This window comes from Plodia interpunctella, chromosome 5 (assembly GCF_027563975.2).
Source record: "Plodia interpunctella isolate USDA-ARS_2022_Savannah chromosome 5, ilPloInte3.2, whole genome shotgun sequence".
In the NCBI taxonomy this organism is placed as follows: Eukaryota; Metazoa; Arthropoda; class Insecta; order Lepidoptera; family Pyralidae; genus Plodia; species Plodia interpunctella.
This window is the reverse complement of record NC_071298.1, coordinates 2,492,323-2,515,202: the sequence shown is the minus strand read 5'-3', so window position 1 is coordinate 2,515,202 and position 22,880 is coordinate 2,492,323. Positions and strand designations below refer to the sequence as shown.

At 36.5% G+C, this 22,880-nt stretch overlaps 1 protein-coding gene across 1 annotated transcript in view; it reads right to left on the bottom strand.

Annotated features, from left to right (window-relative positions):
* Positions 1–22,493, bottom strand: part of LOC128670291 (acetylcholinesterase-like) — a 40,083-nt gene extending 17,590 nt beyond the window's left edge. The window contains exon 1 of the mRNA XM_053745852.2: positions 22,369–22,493. The gene's annotated coding sequence lies outside the window, so the exon portion shown is untranslated. The remainder of the gene's footprint in view (positions 1–22,368) is intronic.
* Positions 22,494–22,880: the final 387 nt, after the last annotated feature.

Here is a 22,880-nt window from a genome sequence, read left to right as displayed (position 1 = left end):
ACACCTGAGTCATGACCAAGAACACTCCTTCAGTGAATAACTAGATCAAAATTCGATCGGAAACTTTGCCACAGACAGACATACAAACAGAAAACTTATAACACTACACTTGCGTCAAAGTTCAATTACAATATGACCTGGAATTAAATAAACAACGAAATAACTAGTCAGGCCTGTTAGCCGTGACAAAGAGGTCAATGATCCCACACATTGCTTTTTCAAAGACGATTTTTACAACAAATCATGACTTCACCACACGTCAAATCTCCGTACCCCTTACATTGACTTATCCTAGCCTTTTCCGAAAAGTAATTCGGAAGTGTTACGCCCTGAAGTCCGCGGTCATCATAAAAAATCTATACGGCTGTCATTTTACGATGCAAATTATTTTTACCCATGTCTCTCAACATTTCATACAACGATATACACGAGCCTTAAGTATACTTAGTTTAATCTTAATATACCCCTAATTTACACGTATTATTTCATGATTTAGTCAATTGAAAGACATGCCATGCATTTATTGACTTGAAAACAAAATTACACCCCTCCCTTCTGTCAAGTCGGTAACCCTACCTCAAGTAACTATGAGCGGCCCCCGAGGGAAATCTAGCATTGTCTTTTGATCCCCAATAAATTTATTTGCGCGAAAAATGGAAGTAATACCTCTTCGAACTGTAGTCTATAACTAGTATATGATCTTCGTTATAATTGGATCTATTACTTCTTCTTTTCTTGTGTTTATGGCTACATCGTTCGCCAAAACGATGATTTTGCCAACGGCAAGGTTGAGAAAAGATTTTAAAGCGAACCGATTTCAAATCGGTTCGGTTTAAAATCTTTTTTCTTCATTAATGAAGTCGGTTAAATGAAGGCAAATTCAAATTCCGTTATCTATGACAACTACAAAATGAAAAATCACGTTTGCCATATGTGATGAGTTTGGTGCCATACGGGCGAACAGCATTTTCTTAGTAATTTATATAATAGTATAAATAAATATGTATGTATATATATCTATTTATGACAGTTTGTATATTTTTATCATCTAATTTTCAACAGAATACAGGTATTCACATCCGAGCTAGTTCCAATAATTCTCTATCTATCTCGCTCGTGCACAGGATAGATCGACAGTGATGGAACATTCTTACGATTACCGTACAATTTCCGCCAGCCAACCTACGAGTCTATTTTGAGGTCGGTAGCCTACTTCCGGTTGAAAAGATCTTATATCGACATACGAGTACCAGACTCACTTCATTTTAGCGTCTAAAGAATCGAGTCGAACTTGACTTTGCGTCTAAAAATCGAGTCATAATCGACTTATTATTATTTTTTCACAAAAATTACATTTGCCACAAGCTTTTAAAGGGGACGCAAAAAGGAACTAAGCAGTAAGTAGGTATTAGACATATTTCGATTTCTGTGTGGATTGAATCATCATTTTATGTCAGACTAGCTTTTGACCGCGCCTTCACCCACATGAGTTTCCCACGGGAACATTTGTTTTTCCGGGATAAATGTGCCCCATGTCCTTCTCCATACTTCAAACTTGTGTATGCAAAATTTCAAGAAGATATGATAAGCAGGTAAAGCCTGATGAGGTAACAAACAAACTTACTTTTGCTTTTATAATATTAGTTAGTATTATAATAAAAAGTTTAGGAATTATATAAAAGAAGTGCTTTGTAAAAAGGCATATTACAAGTTTGATGATTATGTAAATGACAAGAATGTTTAGCCCAAGCATGGTCATAACATATATGTGTAATTGATTTAAGACATGATTGCGTACGTTTTGTACATTTAGTTTTATATATATTATATACATTTTTTTTTTGACAATTTTCAATAATTTTATTGAAAATATTATCAATTTCTTAATTGATTTAAATTTTGTCATTTTTTAATAATGATTTGAATTCGTCCTCTTAATTTTTAATATCTATATGTATAAGACTTACATTTGTTAATTGACGTCTTTGGAGAAAAGGCCGCGGTGAAGTTTGTTGCGCCGCTTCTTCTTCACCTGCGCTTTGGAAGTCGGCAGTAGACTTAATTTAATTGAGTTTTTTGACGTCAATAAGTGATGTGTATCATCCTATATTGAATAATTTTGAATTTGAGTTTAGTATTAGTATATTCTTGGGATAAAGCAATCGAAGTATAAAGCTACACTTTACTAATTCTATTTTGTAGTTACCATTAATAACATGCACCTAGTTTAAACTGTGTCAATAGTTAATTAATCCTGGACAGAACAACATAATCGCAAACTATCTATTTGTGTTACAACTCATTAGTGTACCTAATCCTCGCAGTTGCTGCTAAGCCTAATTGCATTGGCTATAGCGTCTGTATAGACTAATCTACTCATTGTGCTAATAGCCAGGCATCTTTTTATTATTATACGCGTAATTTTCCCACGGGAATGGGTACGAAAGGTGCCCTATATCGTTATCCACACTTCAAATTATATATTTGCAAAATTTCAAGAAGTTTGGTTGAAGCTTTGTCTTATTGATATTCGTACTTCTTTATTGCTATAAAAGAGTGTTTTCGTATTCAATAGAAACCTTCAACAGCCAAATAAATACGTAGGTAATTATTATTATATCAAATATCTCAAATGATTGCTGATAATTGCACTTTAAATAATTAATAGGATGCTTGATACATTTGATAGTTTAAGTTATTTAGACCGAAATTACTTGTTCATATTCAAACTGTCCGGGCATTATTAATAAAGAAATAATGGTCCATAGACAATACTACAGGGTGATTTCTTATACATTGGCATTATTTTATCTACCTACATGCTCAGTCGATGGTACTGAACAACTTTTCGTATGGAAGCAACCTTGAAATCGCGAAAAAAAAAACAGCTGATCCATACGTTTTCCACAAGTTAGGTATTTTTTGTATGGAACAGCTGATTTTTTTCGCGATTTCGGAGTTATTCCTATACTAAAAGTTGTTCAGAATCATGGACTGAGCATGTAGACTAAATATTGCCAATGTACTCGTATAAAAAGTCACCTGTATACTAGATAGAGGTCAATCTGAAAAAGATCATTATTATATGAATGATTTTATATCGACTAACTTCGTTATTCATAAATAAATGTTAAGCGAATTTAAGTTTTGTCACTATAGCCCTCTATAACATTGGAATTTGCATAAAAGATTAAAATATATACACGCTTTACATTAAAATATGCTTTATTTTTTTTAAGATTATCATAGTAACTCATTAGTTTTTCGTTCAATTAGCGTAGAGAATGTTGACAAACCGTACTAAAAAGTAAGTATCATTTCTAATAGATTATCATGTAATATAGCGTTTTACCGTCCATAATCGAAATTACCACGCCTGTCCGAACTAAATCATTTATAACCCATAAAACATTAATTACATAGTCATTTGAATCCTTAAATGCCCGTGTTTTACTTAAATGATGAAAAAATCGTCCATAATTTATGAGTCGCTAACAACATAGCGTGACCTTTCAATAAATTGCTTGATAACTCTCAATTTTTGTACGGAAACTAATTACAAGCTATAATGTACTTTGGGGCAAGGAAATAAAGTTGAAAATTGCTTAAGTGTATTAGTTTAGATTGGTATAAAATTCCGTTGTTTCAGTTTGGAACTACAACAGTTTCAAATTTTAAATTAAAATTTATTTGTCACTTTTATTGGTGGTGATTGGTTGATTTCTGTCAATGTTACCTAAAAGTCATTCACCAATAGGATTACTTAATTTCAATGATTTGAAATTGAACAATGGAATGGAATCGACATTGAAATCCTGAGACTTATCTTAATTACTATTTTGTGAGTCATAACATAATAATAACCTTACCGTGTAAACTTCTTTAATAAGATTATCTCTTTTAAAAAAAACGCAAAACTAGCTTCCGCTATAAATAAAAATGGCGATGGATCATAGCTCAAGATGTTTAAAAACATTAGTTTTAAAGGCCTTGACCTGTGACACGTAGTACGAACTAAATATTGTAGGATTTAGAAGGAACATGCTATCAGGCAGTGGGAACTAGATAAGACAGTAATGTATTCCGAGTCAGGCTACTAAAGTTTTTATAGCGCCTGTAGAAACACACTGTATTTGTGATTTTTTTTCTAGGGGAAGATTTTTAACCCACCAAGCAGGTAAACAGGCATGCGGCCCATCATGTTAAGTGGTCACCATAGCCTGTCAACGCCTGCAACAGCAGGGGTGTCACACGCGCGTTATCCCTACTTTGTAGCCTAGGATTTTTGTCACAGTACCCTATACACTGCCTCTCTCACCCTTCAAACTGGAACACAACAATGAAAGCACTGTTGTTTGACGGCACAAATAAATAAGAGTGTAGACGGTACCCATGTAGACCCATGTAGACGATATTTGTAGTAACGTCCAAAATTGGTAAAAATTTAAGCTACCTATGGGCTTATGCCCACATTTATATGTGAGGAGCCCACAACTCCTCACAACTTATAACATAAGTAAATTTTGAGAACATAATTTAATGTACACCAATATATTCCTTATAAGTCTCCTGTAATATTAAGTTTTACTTTTTTTTTATTAATGGCATCCGCGGAAGACCAGCGCCGTGGCTCACACCACGACATGTGCTGAGCGGAGACCGTTTTGTCTCAAGCATTACATTTGTTTTTATTTGTACAGTGCTGTATGTACTAATATGTTAGAGAAAATAAACGTGTTTAATTAATTTCTTCTTTGTAACTTAAAAACGTCGCAGATTTCAAGTCCGTAACATGGTAGACTGACTCCAGGAGTGCTGCCTACGCTGTTACGGTCACGTCTTCAATTCACAAATAACAGAACTAATTTGGATCTTCCAGCCTCTTCAGTTATCCTCTCTCACGTAACGTTGGCTGGAATACATTGCTTAGCAATTACCCCGCCATTGGTCCATATGTATATGCTATTGTAATATTTTGCATTGTATTGTATACATATATCCAGAGCGATTTCGGCCACAGCGACTTGGTATCTGGCTACTGAGACGAACGTTCGTGAGCTCTCAGGTACAGGACATAGCCAATTTTTGCAGTGAAAGTACGTCCACATTCACTGCAATACAGCACTCCTCCGACATAATTATATAGGTTGGCCGCGGGTGGTCCGTCCTTTAGCTTGTCACGCTTAGCATCGAGCTCTTCTCTACGACGCCTTTCAAACTCAAACACCTTAGTGCTCACAGTATGCCTCCACCGTGACATGACATGTGACGCTTAAGCACATCTTTGTACCGCAGAAGTAGGCCGCCTGGTTTCCGCTTGCCATCCTGCAGTTCTGAGTAGAAGATGCGCTACGCCAGTAACCAGGTGCTGGCGCTGAACGTGCCGGACCGATACGTGTGGCGGCGGCGGTGACCTCCACTGTTCGCGACTCCGCAAGCGCGAACGGAATTGTTAAGGCAAGCACCGATCACAAGGGCGATAAAAGCTCTAAACAAGGTCGCTAATAACATAGACTTGTTCAACTGTACTTTGACTGAGTTCACAAAAACTATGATTCATGATTTATCCTATACTTAATGTATATGATGAGAATAGAATTATAATTTAATTAACGACACTATCTCAATGGGTAACACTGTAATGATAAGGCTAGATATAAATATATAAATGAAAATAAAAGTGGGTGGGCTTAGACTTTTAAAATTTACTAACAGATTTTAATGCAGGTTTTTCAATACCTAGATAGTATGATTACTGGATAAGGTTTAGGTGAGTATATGGTTTCACTCGAGCGTAGCCGTGACGGGCAGCTAGAACTAAAATTAGTTTTGGAAGTTAAACTTTTACGACTGGTAATAAAGTTCTGGTGACCTTTAGTTCCGTGCCTAACTAGTTTCGGTTTAACTGCAGATAAAACTGCATTCTTGCATGCACTCGCGTCTCAGAAATAGAACCGGTAAAATTCGACCTCGTCGTAAATAAAAAATTAAATTTTAAACATCCTTACTTATTAAATTTTAAATCCGAATGTCGCGTGTGGTTGCACCCTAGAATAAAACCATTACCAAGAGGTGACTAAGGGACATATAGCAGCCGATAGGCAACAACTGTATTCCCAAAGAGGGTTAACGTCAGGTAGGCGGCCGGTCAAAAAGTCATAGTCACATCTTCAACACGTTAAGGTTTATTCTTTACGCAGACCACTGGCTTCAGGCGTCACACCCGTGAGTGAAAGCAACCGTAAACACGCGAAGATGAGATTTTAAATAATAAATCTGTCTAGATGTTAAGCTTTCAAGCTAAACCGATAATGATAAAATGTTGTATACATATACATGAGATCACATATAGACCTCCTTTTAATGGGTCAAATATAGGCAAAATTCTTTTCAACCCCGAAATATATTTGGGTGACAGATTGAAAAATACTTACAAGAATAAGTACCTACCTACGTATGTAGAAATTTATACATACTTAGGTAGATTTTTTCCTCTAAAGATGAAAAAATCTACCTAAGTATGTATAATCTCGGCATCTGCTACAAAAGAGATTTACAAATTTTCGAAATATAGATAAGAACACTTTCGATTAAATTACGAGTATCTTTAAAAAAACTAGATCAAATTCGGTTGCTACGATACGGTTGTACACATATACAGATACGTTAAACTCATAACTCCCCTCCTTCTGTTATCTAGGGTTAAAATGTGAGCTTCAAAAATTCCAAATGAGAGCTCATCGTTTTGCATTCAAATATATTTTTTATCTGTGCTCTTACAATTTTACCAATGTAAAATCTAGGTCACACAATACAGAATGTACATTTGACATACCACATATTGATATTTAAAACCACAAAACCGCATTTGCCATTTATCAATACGATGTTTTTGAACGAAAGTAATTAAAGTGTAATTTAATATACTAAATCATAGTGTAGAGATGACAAAATGGACGAAAAATAAGTATCGTAGTAATATACATGGAAAAAAACTGTGTAGCAAAAGTGTAAGAAACATTTTAATTTTGAGAGTGTAATTAATATATATTAATAGTATAATTAAAAAATAATTAATATTTAATTAAGATATTATATATATATATATATATATAATCTTAATTAAATATGTATATGCTTTATTTTTATTCATTCATTTTATCATTCATAAGTAAATGATTCACGTTGCTGAGTATAACATAACCATGGAGTAAATTTCTTCTCAGTAAATGATGTACTAATCTTTTTAAAAATAGGTACACATTTTCCTTGCAGCATCGGCATAAAATTTAAATAATCGAATATTTTTTTTGCAACCAGGAGAGGTCGGTTTCCAGCCAGTATCTATATTTAGCACGTAACGGCCTTTCGCTGGCCAACGAGGACATAAACGTTCTGATAATGACAATATTTCATAAGTTCGACATCCGACCCGGCCCCCAAGTACTCCTCGTAGGTTGCCAAGTGCTTTTTCTAGGTAACCAGCGTATTTTTTTATTATTATACCCGCAGCGCTAATGGCAGAGACGAGAACGTTGATTTTTTTTTCTTTTTAACGACTTTCGGTGAAGTGGCCAGTTACAGGTAAGCTATTTCTTTTAGTAAAAAGGAACAATATATTTCACAATTTTCTTGGCACTGGTCTTTTGAATAACGAACACATATGCCCTTAATTCGCATGTTTCTTAATTGACAAAAAATAACATAACAAAATAACATAACATTGTATCGTATGATTTAACAAAATCGATATCGATAACCATTTCAGAATAGAACGTAATAATTACTTAATCGATTATCTAAGTCACAGTGCACTAATCATTGGCAAATCAATCAAAATGTATTTGAATATGGTGACACATGTTATTTCTCGAGACAACCCGATCCGGACCGGATAGACGTTTGACAAACGAGCTACATTTGGGAGGCACGTGTCTTGGCATACATATATATTATACATACTGTACAGAGTAGTATGTTTCAAGAAGGTCGACCTAATACCGTGATTTACACGTGTAAAAATCTTGCATCTAGGTCAAGTTCTGATCGTTGAGGATTTTTTTTTTAATATACTTTTTTGTGATTTCGCGCACTGCGAATTAAATGTTTAAGAGCGTAGTCTAGGGATAAAATGTATACATGTAAATGCACATATGTATTCCCAAGGGCATATACACATAGCACACTACTATACATAATTGTATAACCTATATGTTTGACTTGATTACATAAGGTGGGTTGCACCAGTCAACTTTAACCTACGCAGAAAATAAAATATCAAAAATATGTTATCGTGCCGGTTGAAGTTTACCATCAAAATTGACTGATGCAATCCAATATTAGAACAGCGGATCTGAAATTCAACAGACAACTTTCGAATGCCTCACGTTGAGAGATAACTCAAGGGATGTAACTTTTGGAAAAAATATTCGTATACAGTATCACATATCATAGCTTTTAGATTTCGTAACAACTATGAATACATTGTCAACGATGGTAGCTTTAGTAGTAGTAGTTTTGCCTTTATGCCAGCACAACACACTATCGCCGAACTCAGACAGAAGCCGACGCGAAAGAGCGAGCGAGCGAAGTGAGCGAGGTCTACAAACCAACTTGGGGTAAAAATATTTTTTTTGTATGTATGCATGTTTGTACGATAACTTTCGAACCGTTGGTCTGATTCTCATAAAATTTAAAAGGTATGTTGTATCTGTCAATAGAATTTTTAAGTTCGTGGGGGCAACAAAATCGGTTAAGTCGTTTTTGAAATATTCACAATTTTGTAAAAGCTCATCAAAAATATATTGTGTTCGCGTGGTCTAAATTTCGCGGCGAACAACTAGTAGTGTACAGCCGGCATTAGCAAGGCCGCACAACCGTATGAGTCTCATTAATCTGTGCTAATACATTCATCCTTGGCGCTCCCCAAATTCTCGTTAAATGATTACGGTCCCTCTGCAATCGTCATAAAGCTGTCAATTGCGCTGACGGATGCAAGGGGACCTGTGTGTGACGATGTTCAATTGTTTTTACGACGTTCGCCCAGTGTGCCACCGGTCTTTGCCGGCCCTTACTGCAAAATCACAACACAATCCCAACTAATCCTAACAGAAAACTGCAAAAATATAAATTAATATATTATAGGAAATAATTAACACCCTGACAATATGAACAATATCCTAGCTACTGTTAGTGACATTCGAGATGATGATGAATATTTCCCGCACTGTAATCGCTTTATTCGTCTGAACGCCAAAGTCTGTCTGTCAAATGGTTTAAACGCTGGGCCGATTTTGATGAAATTTGGAATGGATATAGTGAATGACCCGAGGTCAAACATAGGCTACCACAGGCGGGGCTGTATTTGTCAATGTTATTAACTATAACCAAAATAGTCTCGTCATTATGGTAATGATATAATATATTTTATGCCCGCTCCACAACATCGCGGAACAGGTCGCCGAAATTTTACTGATTCGGTATACATTGCTGGTTTTTCATTGCGGTAAATGAAAGCACTCATAGAAACTACGCAATGTTCATGCATTCACATGGGTTCTGGGTATCTGGGTTCAATAATATGGAGACGGCATTATAAAAAAAAATGATATTAAGATCCACATGAAGGCGCAATTTGTAGCAAAAGAAAATAACGAGCGATTCCGTTCTCTACTTTGAAGTATTCCCCACATACACCAATTGGAATAGCACTGATATGATACGCACCTTCTGGTGCAAATCGAGGCCCAATAGCACCAAGACCTAAGTAGTTACTAGTGATGGAGAAGGCTATTTGTTATGAAGAATTTTAATATAAGATTATTTCATTTTATTTAAATTTATCAAAATAATTAATATTACTTAATATTCCTTTTTCGTCTCTTGTATTATTTGTGTCCAATCTATTTATTGATTGACGTAAACTTAATTCTTCGTATAATTTTAAACCTTTATGGTTTCACTGTGCTAAGTTAATTACTTAATATTCTGTTCTTTTTTTAAATAAAAAAATAGTCATATTTTAATTACATATTATTATTTTAATTACATATATTACCGCAATTCCACCAGCGGCACAATGAATCAGTCGAGTTTGTTATTTTTCTTTTTTTTTGTACTTCTTTGTTTGTTTTTTAAAAACAGAACAGAATTGAATAGAAGAGAAAAAGTGAGGCACGAAAATAAGCAATGTAGTAGTAGTGAACATTTTTGGTATGTCTATACTTTCCACAGTTATTCTATTCCAATTGGTGCGCTAAACGAGACACCTCTTTTCACCGCGTACGAATGTTTACGTCATTGCCACATGCGCAATAAAAAATATATGTCAATTGCAGAAGTCATTAAAACAGCTGGGTATATATTGATCGGCATACAATACGCTTCAGAGCACACAAGTATGAATAACCGCGAAACTTTAAAGACCAGACTCCACTACAGCGGAGAGGACGTGTTATTGTTTTTCATTTATCCTCATATCGAGTGTGTTATTGCTAACACTGGTGTCAGATTTTATTCAAGTCGCCTAAAGGCATCTTACATGACTTTTACGACTACCTACCATCCGCCATCTAGTGGCAGGTAGTCGGATACACACTAGTGAACTACACTGTCCAACAATGTACAGGTTTCCTCACGATGTTTTCCTGATGTGATGTTTGGAAGCAAGTGGTGAAGTAAATTCCCTCGTTTGGAGCCGGTCCGGGCTGCGCCATCAGGTCATGGAAGTAGTAGAAACCTAACTTGAAAGATTTGATCACAGACAACGGGACAGGTGAAACTAAATAAAAGCTTGTAAAAAGCCATCGGCCTTAAGTCCGTGTTTTACATTTTTTGTATTAAATTTAAACAAATAAAAATCTATTTACGAACATACCCGGAAAAATGCTGAAGAATGATTGGCCAGGCGAGGATGGCCCCAATGACATAAATCTTTAGTTTATAGCTTTTGCAATATGCGCCGGAGCAGAAGCTTGCTCGAAAAGAATTAGTACAGAAATAACGATATATTTGTTCTCTGGTGGAGGCCAAACCTAACTGTTACTTGGCATGACGCCATGCCTCCCATTTCCCTATAAAGAGCCTTTCCGATGTAAACAAAGCGTTGGTCTGTGTTGCTTTTTTCTTTGCAAACATTTGTTTATTAGAATATCCTGTTACTTGGTCTCGTTTTGGCTTTTTCCCTAAGAAAAATAATATTAATGTTGTATTTGTGAAAGCCGCTTGATGGAAATAATCGTGAGGAATCAGGTCAAGTGCGTGTTATATCAAGGATTGAAAGGATCTATATTTCTATAGCGAATAGTGTCAAGTTTCCTTATTCTATTGAAGCGTGCAGTATCCGCCCTGGCATATATGGATGTCGTACAAGGCGGTTAAGGCAATAGTCATTAATAGAAAAATGTTAAAACTAAAACTAGGTTTAACATTTTTCTATTATTGACTATTTTATTATTCAGCTGTGATTTTACAATCACCTGATGCCAACCCTCATTGGAAATGCTATTCTTGTCTATCAGCTGCATAGGATACGTGTACAACATCGTAAGGAAAAACTAAACGTAATGTGCGACCATTATGTTTAACTTTTGAAAAGCAGCGCAGGGTCAAGGATAGCTACTATCGGCTAGGCATGAAGTGGGATCGCAGAGGCTATTAAATTTTGTAAACTCACAGGAGGAAATTGTGTGCGGGAACGCACCGAAACTACTATAACACCGAACTCCGAACTCGTACCGAAAATACTACCTATAATAGGTACTTTATTTCAGCTACAAAACAGATTATTTGTATTATTTAGTTCATTTGAATGTCCAATAAATGAACACACTAATATTAGTGTGTTCATTTATTGGACACACTAATATTAGTGTGTTCATTTATTGGACATTTTACATAATTTGATTTCTATTTATATATTACTTTCCGTACGTTACGTATTAAAGATTGTTGTATATCCGATTCTTAAATTAAATTATTATGAATGTCAAAATAACGGGATCACTGTTTATTTTGCATAGACGAAATCATCTCTTTTTTATACTCAATTGATACCATTTGATACCTTAACTTATAATTTTTATACCTGCTTATTTTAGACAATATTTAATGTAAATGCTGATCCCGCCATTCTGACATGTCAAGATGGCGGGATCAAGTTGTTACCACAAATCTATTAACCATTTAATTAAACTGTATAGCCTTATTGGCGATTTAATACTCATTTAATACCTCATAAAACATTTTTGTAATTGCTTATAATTTTTTTGTTATTTATTTCATTTAATTCTACAGCTTTCACGCCTGCTAAAATGTTAAGAGCACAAACTCATAGTAATATTAAAAGTTAATAAAGTTTTAATCAAGAAAGTTACTTTCAACTTCGATCAACTTTTAAACTCTTTTTTATCCGTCCAAGTTGGCTTTGGCGTAAAGGCTGAATTTGCGCCACTTCTTCATTTACGCTTTAGAAGTCGGCAGTAGAGTTAGTTTTAAGTAATTTTTAAGTGATGTTTAGTTGTATTGTTTTAAGTTTTATTTACTTAAAATGTCCAATAATTCTAAACTTTATATATAATTTTATACTAACCTTAGAAACTAACTATATTATATAAAAATATATTTTACAAATTATATAGCCCATCAATAGCGTTGTCCCGTGGCAAAGTAACCATTAGATTGGCGGCAATGCTAGTTTGGTGTAGTTTATGATTAAGATATTATATAATAAATTACTAAATAAGTTATGAATTTTAACGATTTTTCAACACATTTTATATGTATGGAAATAAATAAATGAAATAATGAACTTCGAATTTGCCCCGTTCCCGTGAGTTTCCGAACCCATCACGGGTCTGACTCGGCAGCCACTCGTCTGAAAACCCACTGGCGTGTAAAACCTCGTCTTGACTTAACTTTACCGCTATCCCGAGTCATAATCGCATGATTTGCCTTTCCGATTATGACTATCACTTCATTGCATACGCGTTATTATTAATATTCAAGTTTTTGCGAATGGATTTAATATTTTAATGCTCTTTCACAAAACATTTATAAAATTATATTAAAAAAAAAAAACAAACCCTGAAAGGTTTCCGCGGTTCATTAACTATTGTATTTGTGTATGTTTATTTATTTATATATATATACTGTATAGTATAATGGGCAAACAAGCATGATTGCCTAATGGTAACCAAACACCGCAGCCTATGGACACCGGCAACCCGATGCGGCCGGTGTTGTCGGCTTTTTGAGAATACGAGTCTTTTTTTATATATTTAAAAAAATAGGGAAACAATATTCAGAATGTGATGTCGCAGCATTATTATAGCGTTTTCTTCAACAGGCTCACAGTTTTCTCTACTCTCTCTAACTCATCTCTAATATGAGTTAGAGAGAGTAGAGAAAACTGTGATCTGTATGAGACAAAAATTGACAGCTCTTCAAGAAAAGTATAATAGCAATGTAACGCAATCGCTGAATCCTTTTCAAAGAGAAAAGAGCCACCGTGTCCCCAATCGTTCAACCGTAATGAAAACTGACATGGCTGAGTACCCGAATTCTTTTGCCCACGATGGACTTGTCTATGCTTTGAAAAGTTCAAATGGCAATGGAACGCCTAAATCCTGAGTGAGGTTCTCAGTCATGTTCTAAATTCAACTGTATAATGAAAATGGACATTGCCTAATATGCTGATTTGTTCATCGAATCAATGTAGTTGCATGAAAGGTTCGAAAAACAAATGACAAATACGAACATTTTCCTGGTCGTAATTCCAATTGATGCAGAGTTCTAATTTCAAATTAGACATGGCTGAATAACGAAATTCCTTAGCTCACGAAGGACGAATTCATGGTTTGAAAAATTCAAATGGCAATGGAACGCGAAGATTCAAGGGCGGGATTGGCGGACGGCGCTCAGTAGCGCGCGGTGCGCCGCGGCGGACGCTGCCGCACTGCGGCGCTGCGTCACTGTTGGATGCGGTATAGCCTACATACGACTTGCATGGAAAATTCACATACTTCAAGCCAGTGTCTTGAATAATTTCCAGGCTTCCATAAGATAATAAGGAATTATCATAATGAGTCTTACCGGTAGTTAGATTTTGGTTTGTATTTTAATAGCAATCCAAATTCAATATCTAACTGAAAACAACGTATGTTAACTTGTATCCCAGAATGGTAACAAGCTTAGTATGATGAAATGTAAAAAAATAATCATAAAAATCAACACATACTCTAATTAGTTTAAAAAACACATCAAGGAACACTACGTCTCAATATTTATAAAAAAGAATTGGTCAAGCTACAAATCGAACCAGGGTCTTCAAGGCGGACTGTCATAATAATATTATTACTACAACATAGGGTATAAGCACAGACCTTAAGACCACGCTTAGAAACATTTTAGTATGAAAGAAAGGTAGCTTAGCTCTCATTGGAGCGTTCAAAAATACGTCAAAATTCAAATTGACAACTTACTAGTGTTGGGCAACACAATGACTTCAATCGAGAAATTCTAAGGCGAGACACACATGTCCTACATTAGTGAGGAAAAAAAATTCTTGTCTCGAACAGAGTACGGGAGGTCTCGAAAAATATATATCTGTATGACTATATAATATTGTATAATGGTTAATAACAATACAATATTTTCAACTGAAAAATAATATAAAGAAAAAACAATATATTATTTATTTGATCTTTATTACTATAGTTCATTATAGTAAATATTGTTGAGATATGACAATTTGTTTTGTTTAGACATTCTCAAAAAGGATTGACGTTAGGCGCCGGTCATAAAAAATAGAATCGAATCTTCAATATTTAAGGGTTTATTCATCAAATATTATTTTTGATGAATTATAATTTTTCATATTTAACCAAAGTTTCGTCTATGTTTCACTATGACTCCGAGTAAATCTTTTCACGTCCTTTTTGAATAACCGCATAGTCGCTAGGAAAAACCATGGCATCCCTGCTCATACTTTATAAAGCGTCATTGACTATCAATTTTTTGGACCAAATCCTACAAGTATCGCAAACTTTTAGGGATAAAAGTACTCTATAAAAGATAAAAATACAAGGTATCAGCTACCTCAACAAAACCAAATTTCTTAAAAAATGCCCACCCGTTTGAACGTGAAGATGTAAAGAAGTAACAAACGTAATCAACAACAAACAAACAAGTCTTTCTCAATAGGCTATGATCCAAGGTCAAGGAATTAAAAAATATATATAAACATAAGGCGTTACATACCCGCACACTAGCGCCATCATCATCGATTATCATCAGTTCATCGATCGAGTATCATATCTATGTAGACACATATATGGGCCCGATCTTATGTAGTGTCATGACATAAGCTTGGCGAATGGATATGCCGGTGATGCGCGGTCTTAAGGTTAAATGGTCTGTGGGTATAAGGTAGCCATGATAAGCTTTGTTTGACCACCGCGCACGCCTGTATGTGTTTATTTGCTTTCCAAGACCGCCCAAACGGCACAAACAACCTTTTAAGCTTGTAATAACACTTGTGTTTGTAATGATCGTAAGTGCGACTAATGTTGGTATATGTGTACAATATTTTATGAATACTTGATGATTCGCATGGATGCGAAGCAACTAATGGGAGCCTAGTCGACTGATAGGCAACAATAGCATTCGCAAGGAGAGTTGACGTCAGAAAGGCGGCTGACAAGAAAAAGTGAAAGTCTAATCTATACTTATTTCTGAATAAAAGCTTTGATTGACGATAACGCAATAGTATGATCATAAAAGAAATATAATATGACAGGATAGTATAATATGATAGTGGATAGTATAAAATGATATGAACAAAAATGTTTATCCAATCGATCTGACAAAGGAAATCGGACCACGTGGCCAGAGCAGATCATTTAGCTTGGAAAATGGGGAACCAGTGAGAATGTGCTATTATAAATGGCCAGTGTCAGTAATCAAATATTCGAACAAGAAAATTCAATTTTTTTTTCTTTTTTGTTGATCTCTGAGTAAAATTATATCACCATTAATTTATTTTGTACATTTTAAGATGTGGCCAGTGTTATTAATAAGAAATAATTTCTGGACAGTGAACTCAATAAATTAGTTGAAATTTTGAAAGAAGTGATTTATGTTACATCCATACGCCATGACCTCTATACTATACATTACTCGGTACTTATTCAAAATACGTAACAAAAAGACGAACAATCACCCTGAGCTAAAACAGGCCTATTCAAACCGCCTAGTTTCAGCCTAAGCCTAACAGTATTTCCTAAAACTGAGCGCCATTTATTTTGCCTAGTAGTATATTTTAGTGTATGCTACATTGCTGGTTTTCATTGCGGTAAATAAAAGCATTTATACAAACTAGGTAAGCAATGTTCATGCATTCGCATCGGAATCTGTCTGAGCTCGGCGGCAGTGCGGCATAACAGCCAATCATCATCATACAGATAATGAAATGTGTTCACAAAACCTTGGTCCTCTAGGGTATTTTCAAAAGGGCCAATAGGACTTTTGAAACAGTTCTATTCAGACCAGGCCACAGCCCATGAATAAGTACAAATGATCGCGATAGATGGCGCTGTCCAGTTGATGTATTACCGCGCCGCACGAAACAGAAAGGTCAAGACACTTATGAAGGAAGAGTGTAGATTTCAGCGCTGACACGAACCATTTCCTGTGTGGTAATGTTTTACACGAATGCCGAAAAATTTTAAGTGTTATGTTCATCGAAAGGAATGAAAGAAAAAAATCGAAAGGAATGAAGGAGGAAAAGGATGAATCGAAAGGAAAGCCTTGAGAACAGCGGTCTGATTTAAATATCGGAGACAGAGTGGTGTGGACATGGCCAACAGCAATGTTTTTGAAGTGAAAACTTCTTTAGTGGCGTTGTGCATTTATTGTGATGGGTAAAAAATTTCAACACGTGTTCTGGACGAAAATTCGTAAGACGTCAAAAATGCACAACGTTAATATTCAAGTTTTCACTTATGCCGGCACTCCCGGAGTGCAACTCGTTATAAATAATATTTTGAGCGCATTTGACCTCAATAAAGTCTGACGGGAAGCGAAGAAGAGGTCTTGATTGCTACATGCAAGCTCAAAAACGTCAATTCCTCTTGAAAATCACTATATTTAAGGATTCGGGAAATATGCGAAGACATGGTCGAACGTAGAGACCACGAAAGTAGTCCCGCAGTCGTGGCGCTACTGTCGCTGCAGACAACGACGTGGCCTATATGTTATTGAAAGTTCCTGATATTGTCACGCGCAGACTTATCTTGCGCGCAATTTTGCGGACCAATTTAAAGTCTGTGATATGCTTCACGCGTCCAGAGACATGGATTGCGACATCACAGTAACAGCAGCGTGGGCAAAGTGGGCGGAATGTCTCTAACATGGAATTCTATGAAGGCCAAGATCATAGACAATCAATGTCGCGTGAATATGTCGGTACTAACGCGCCAGATAAATAACTGACGCTTACAAGCTGTCTGCAACTTATCTGGCGTGATGATAACGTCATTACTATCTCGCATCCTTGTAATAATAAATTAAAAAAATATATAAATATACGGCTATGATTTTATAATCGACATCCAAAATCAAATTCTGATTTTTATTTTATTTATTTATTAAGGTATACACAACAGGACACAATCAATTTAAACAAGTATATAACAAAAGTCTGATGTTGCAGGCTTTTTATCCATTAGTGACGTCGATATTCACTGAAGAATACGAAGTGGTCCTAATCTGGGGCGGGAACCTCTAAACTTAAATAACTATGATCTTGAATCACTTTCAGTGGCTGTGCCCGCGCCTATTTTACGGGCTGGATCCGCGCCTTACAACTCAACGTCGGTTTAGATTGATTGAAGTCTATAAACCTACATTTTTAGTTTTAAGTGCTCTGCATATTGTTAAAATAAGCATGTTCTAATAAACGTTATAACTACTATTTTTAAAGTTTTCAATCTTGAAAGTTTTAAGTCGTGAAGTAAAAATTTTATATACATGAACCGATACCGTTAGGTTAGACGTCGCGTCATTAATTTGTTAAGAATAAAAATATTAATCGTTTCATATGTCAACATATGAAATTTTCAACGGGTTTTCCCGAACGTTCGTTATTTAAATACTACTTTATTTTCTAACCAGCCAGCTTTATGATCATAGGTGAGCAAAAAATAAAACGAAAACACAGAGCCGCTAGCAACAAATTTACAACGTTTGAGTGTAAAGCCTTGACTCCTGATCAGCTGTTGCGTGGGCGGGCACCAAAACACGGGACCGACTGTGGGCGTAGCGCCTCAAGGTTATCAAAATAAATATTATTATGCCAAAATCGTCCACTGCGAAACCATTGTGTAAAACGCATCGTAATTTTGACAGGCGAGACGTAGTTTTTTTTTTAACGTCGAAGGAAGAATTCATTCGTTTCACTAACTACACGCACTGGTTGGAAATGTGTTCGAAAATTTCAAAGTGTAATTTTTTAATTAAAAACAAATAAAACATTTTTCGCTTCAGTTTCCAAGTTCGTCGCCCAAGGTTCAAATACTTATATTTAAGTAAATCATCTACTTATCTATCACACAGAGCGATGGAGGTATTTTATTTTTTACGTCGTATGCTGTATATCTTTCATTATTTCGAAATCTTAAATTTCGTACATAATATAGCTCATAATATTTTATACAATATCACAATCCCATTAGGTTGCTCTGGGATAAATAAACCGGATTTCATGGAATTTAAAATTCATACTTTATGTGCTACGCTAAAACATCTACGAGCTACGGCGCTACGAAACCGTAGCTGGTGCTACGACAATCTTCGAATTTCAAGAAGTCTGAGCAGTTTGCAGAGGTAGCAAACAAATTTACTTTCGCATATAATATTAGTTAGGATCACAAGTGCAAATATTTCCCCGCGCAGGGAACCGAATCCTAACCTCCAGATAGCGGACGGACGTGGTGACCACTACGCCACAGATTTCATCAATTATTTATATTTTGAAACTTAAATAACTAGTTGTTCGCCGCGAACTTAGAGACCTGGCGAACACAATATTTTTTTACAAAATTGTGAATATTTCAAAAACGACTGAACCGATTTTAATTCCCCACGAACTTAAAATTATATTGGCATATTCTACATGCCTTTAAAATTTCATCAAAATCGGACCAACGGTTCGAAAGTTATCGCGTTACAAACAATAATTGTTCCGAAATTCTTAGAACAGCGTCTGAGGCTATTATTAGCATATATACAATCAGTGGTCCGTACCGGCTTCACATGAATATGAACATGAATATATGCACCACACCCAGCCAGCTCGGAGGCTGAAACGGACGAACCGAATACAGGCTGTAGGCCGTACCTATGCGACGCTGCTTCCATCCATCAAAGTCACGTTTGCTGGAATATACGTCCTTCTTCTACATGCTTCACCTTGCACCAAAACAGCGTCGAGCTCGCTTACTTTTGCTGTCAATACGAGGTATCAGAGGACGTTCCCTAGCTGGCCTCCCAGCGACCGCTACCTTGCCGGGTGGAAGCGGTGGCGTCGCACAAGCCCAGACCCACGATCCCACACCAGGGGGCACAGTTTTATCAGTGGTCCGTACCGGCTTCACTCAATTAAAAACATAATAATATAATTTATTTGTGAAAGGCACAGACATATTTTTGTTGTGTAACCTCCGCAATTTATCACTCGGAAGAACTGTACTGAAGTGAAGACGTATACCCCCACGGGATATTTGTAACTTTTCTTTTACGACCTCGGTGGCGCAGTGGTATAGTTCTTGCCACTGAACAGAGAGTTCCCGGGTTCGATCCCCAATGTTCTTGTTTGGTAAAATATTATTTTTCTGATTGGCCTGGGTCTTGGATGTTTATCTATATATGTATTTGTTATAAAATATAGTATCGTTGAGTTAGTATTGCATAACACAAGTCTCGAACTTACTTTGGGGCTAGCTCAATCTGTGTGATTTGTCCTAATTTATTTATTTATTTCATTTTATTTATTATTTTATAACACAACAGATATCAAGTAGATTGAGCGAAATCTTTAATCCTCTGCCGTGTCTGTCTATCTGTTCGCGACGGATTTTCATTGCAGTTTCCTGGTTTATGTGTAAGAAAATCGGTTCATCCGTTTGGACGTTAAACTTATAACACCCCTCTTTTTACGTCGGGGGTTGAGAGAGAATGGCACAAAAGTGTTTCAGTAAATAAATTTATCGAGCCCTATGAATAATGTAGGTAGAGAATATAATATTGTAGAATATTGTACTATGTACAGTAAACAACACATTTCGGCCAAATCATTACGAATTCGCTGTTACTGCATTAAGGTATTTGAAAGGTTTCTTGATATTCTTTAAACTGTATTCAGTACCGGCGTAAGGTAGCGTTTGGTTGGACACCCTGTGTGCTGTGTACATAGGGGCGCCGCAGGTTGGCGCATGAGCCATTTTTAGACCTCACAACACATGTCTGACGTTTGAATTGGAACCATTTGCTCCTACAATGCTCCTTTAAATGTACGCCGTTAGATTCTGTCTATTCACAGATCAAAATATAGAGAAGGATTCTGTATATCGTGTTGTGCACAGCTACAACGAAAGTCATAGGCGTTGTGTAGAGGCGAGGCTTTCGTTTTCCGTTCAGAAATCAGCGGAACCACTTTGCAACTGTTTGCCCCTCTCGTCTGGTTCAACCCCGCGTATTCTCACATAACTTTTGTTAGAGAAATGGCAAAACGGCGTCTCTTTTTTGTTTTGCAAATTATCTTTTTTTTACGTCGTCGCACAAAACTCTGGCGACCTAGAATTACAGCGGGGGTGTCCTAAAATTATGCCCAGGATTTTGGCAGTGCGGAAATCAGCGCTGACTGTATGAACGGAAGCCGTTGTAGGCCTACCGCGCCCCACCTATATTCATGTCGATACTAGTATCGCCTCGTGTTTGCTTAGCCTACAATCCATGCCTACAATGCATAGATATACTATAAGTCAGTATGTAAACGTAGATATGTATTAAGAAATTTAGGTATATACTTTACTATGCTAAGAAAACCATAAACGAAATAAAATCTACATAATATAAAACAATATCGCTTCCCGCTGTCTGTCCCTATGTATGCTTAGATCTTTAAAACCACGCAACGGATTTTGATGCGAGTTTTTTTTAATAGATAGAGTGATTACTGAGGAAGGTTTAGGTGTATTTTATATTATTATACTACTTGAGCGAAGCCGGGACGGGCCGCTAGTAGAAAATATAAGAAACTACCCACCGAAGTTTCTGGCATCATTACATCTGCTAGAACAGAGCTGCCGGTTCCCAAATGCCTGAACACACATTTTCCAAATATAAACTAAGGACACTCTCGATTAAACTCTCTTTGTACAAAAAAAAAACTGTCGTTTGGCCGCTACGATGACACGGACATACATACAGATACACACACACTTCAACTTATAATTCCTTCTGAAATATTATAAATGGACAATACTCAACGGCCCACACCAAGCTCTAAGCTTGTATCGCCGGTGGAAACAAACACAGAAACAGGCACAATGCGCCAAGAACCATATACAAATATTTGTGATCACAGGTACAAATGTCTGCCAGCGCTGGGAATCGAACCCAGGACCTCCAGACAGCGGTTGACCGTGGTAACCACTACGTCGTCAAATATAATGCAGAGACGGTGTGCACAAATAAATTAAAATTATTAATTGTATTTTATGCAATAAAGTGTAAACAAAAATATGTAGCCCACTGTCCTATCGTCCCATGTTCCTATCATTGTTGTTATCATTATATAACAATATAGATTATCAAAAACTACTCATAAATTCTACTTGTACTTGTCATCGAAAACCGCTCACATTTTTTCTAATTTACTCAATATAAATGTTCTTTACAAGTAAGTTGTATATTTTTAACGTTTTTAGATTGTGTCTGACCGGGAGAGCATTAAAAAATCTAGTAACCACACATAGAAACAAAGAATGATAGATTCCAATGCAAGGTCGAGATAGCCCTTTATGGAAAGATAAGAACCGTGGCACAGCGCGTTGTCGCTATAGACAACCCTGCAAGACCTTGTCCTGACCGTGAAATAATGCGACAGGACCAACCCTACCTGAGACTCGTAGACTGCGCTACGCCGTAGCAACACACCTCGTAGCTCGTAACTGATTAATTCTAATTAAACAATACACCGGATAAGACCATTTCACACCTGAGAGCTTTGAATTAATTATACAATTTTTGTGTTCGATATTTGAAATTTTCGCGAACGCATCCTTTTTTCGAATTTGAAAAAGAACTCACCTGATATAGATGTCTCGTTCTCTCTGATTGAAGGTCGGAGTGTTGGTTTGTGGTGTATGGGCACTGAGGCAGGCACTCGCGTCCGATAGCGGCGGGTGGCGTAGAGCGACTGGGCCCGGCCTGAGCCCCGCCGCCCGCACCCCGTGACCCCACCCCCGCGCCCCAGCGGATAAACAACGTGCATTGTGGACCCGATCTGTGGACTCCCAACACACACATATACGTCTACCGATCTACATTACTAATTTAATATCCATCGCCACGTCAAGTCACGATCTCGTCTTAATTTGTGACATAAAGGGGCAATGGATGCGTCATTATGAGTTGTGCGATGTCGACGGTCGAGAGGAGTAGATATTAAATAAATTCTCTGTCCAGATAGTCTAGCGTATAGATTTTGGATTTAAGGCGGTGGTAGTACAAGACCAGGAGCACGGTGATGGTTCGCCTCCGCTCGCCTCACCTTGACAACACGCCGGTAATATCTTTGTAGCGAATTGAGCTGATTAGAT